A 2,389-nucleotide genomic window follows, 5' to 3' on the forward strand; every position below is an offset into this window, starting at 1 on the left:
CCGGCCCGCCAGCGGCCTCCCTGTGGGCTACTTGGGAGCAGCCCCCGCGGGGGTAATCGGGGAACGGCCCCTGAGGGGGTGGAGGAAGCAGAGGTGGGAAGGGACAGGAGATGCCTCCCTGTGAACACCGGCTGGCCCAGGCCCGCTCCTGGCCCGTTTTTCAGCAGGGCTGGGGCCTCTGAACCCCCGCGGCCTCCAGCTCGCGCGGGGTGCCTGCCTGGACTGGGGGAGGCTGAGTGGAGGGTCCCGGCAGCGGCCTGAGGCCCGAGCGCCGCTGAGGTGAATTCTGGAACAGGACGACTGGGTTTTGTCCTCTTGAATTTGGAAACCGTTTGGCCTTGAACGAGATTAAAAAAACAAACCTAATAACCTGCTCCTGGGCCTAGCCAAGCCCCAGGTGGATCTGAGCAGGAAGGAGGCTCCGCTGGGGCCACGGGGCCACTTTCCTAGCGAAACTCTGCCGGCAGAGCAGCCAGGCGGTGTTCGCCGGCCCCTCCGACCCTCACCCCCTTCCCTGCTTTGATTGTGTTGTCCCACGCAATCCATGATGTGCCCTTAGTGGCCCCCATCACAGGAGGAAGCTTGTAGCTGTACTTGGAGGGCTTTGGCCCATGTCACAGCATGGCATACCAATAGGCCTGTGTCACCTGGAGGCAGCAAGTGGGGCTGGAAGGGAGAAAGAACTGGGTCTGACCGGGCTTTCCCCCCACCCCCCGTTCCTCTTTCCCTTGCAGCCTCCAGCACTGCAGGTCTGGGAAGCCGCGATTCAGAGGCTGTGCCCCTCGCTGCCCTGCTCCATCGCAGCAGGAATGTATCCGGTCCCTTGGTGAATCTGGCTACCCTGTCCACTTCCACTGCCTGTGGTGGCAATGAGTCCCACCCGTTAATGACACCCTGGGTGAAAAACAACACCCTTGTGTTTGCTGTAAACTGACTGCCAGCTTGTTTCAGCTCTCCCTGAGAGGGATCGGGGTGAAGGAAGCAGGGGCTGGGGCTAGAGGGTGTGTGGAGAGGAAGAGGCTGGATGTGGGTGGAGACCCCCAGGGCTTTCTGGGGTTTGCCGTTCAGGACAGGAGAGTTTACTAGCAAAGGCTGAGCTGTTTATGAACATCACTCCAGACTCTTATAAGCCACTGCCCTGGCCAGGGCTCTCAGATGGGTGCAGTGCCACAGACCAGGGCACACAAATAAATAGAGGAAGAGGCTCATCTCCCAGGCACTGTGAGCTCCCTTCCTGTTTTCTCCCCCCTGTCAAGAAGTTTTTAGCATGTAACCCCATAATTCAGCATTACCAGGACACATGGAAGGCATACTTCAAGAAAATGAATGGCAACGTCAAGAGCTGGGAGGAGCTGGCTGCTGACCGACTCCAATGGCACCGCAATTTCAACCAAGCAGCAACATGTCTTGAAGGAAAGCATCTTGCCCTCGAAACAGAGAGAATGGAGGAAGGAAAAGGAAAAGAATCCCAGCCTGCAGCCTACTCTCTCCTGCGGAAAGCCCTGCAACTTCTGCGAATGGATCTGTGGCTGAAGGACTGGACTCTTAAATCACCTCGAGACCCATCAATGAGTTGTGGTAGAGATCGCTTTGGCATTGAGGGATTGCCACCACTGCCGCCTCCATAATTCAACCTAATGATGTATGCGTGAGACAATTAGTGAGAAAGGCATGTTAGCGTGAAGTTAGGCAGAAGGCAGAGTGGAGATGCATCGCATAGATTATCAAAATCAGAGGTGCATAAGCATACATGAGCTGGTGCTTGCTTCATCAGCTGCCATGAAAGGGTTTTTCCCTTCAGGGATGCACACGCATCTCTACCCTACCTTCTGCCTGACTTTGGACTACCATGGCTAACCAACTTCCTAACACATCTGTTGTTAGGTTTAATCATTTGATGTGGGTATTGCTCCAAAAACCTCTGATAAAGGAGAAAACAGGAAGGGAAAGTACAGTGACTCAGATCTCTGTTCTGAGATCCTTCACAGCATCTGATGAAATGAGCTTGGGATCATGCAGGCTTATGCAGCTCTGATTTAGTCAGTCTATAAGGTATGTCTCCCTACCCTGCTTTCTGCCAGTATGGCTGTGAGGAAGGTCATTTCCATTTAACAGATAAGGAAAACAGGTGAAATAACTGAACCAAGGACAGACACACAGTGCCAGTAGCAGAACTGGAATAGAGCCCAGAAAGCCTATGATATCTCAGCTGCACTTCTCAGGTTTTCACTGAATTAGTTTACTAACTAGAGCAATCTGGACTTTTCTCCCCATAAACTTCCCATCAAAATATATGCCACCCCTTTTATTTCTGAAAAACATGACTGTTGTGCAAGTGCCTGGCATTATTCATGGCATCTTTCAGCATGTGTGGCTGTGTCTACTACAC

The sequence above is a fragment of the Crocodylus porosus genome, unplaced genomic scaffold, assembly GCF_001723895.1.
Source record: "Crocodylus porosus isolate Cpor-Errol unplaced genomic scaffold, CroPor_comp1, whole genome shotgun sequence".
Lineage (NCBI taxonomy): Eukaryota > Metazoa > Chordata > Crocodylia > Crocodylidae > Crocodylus > Crocodylus porosus.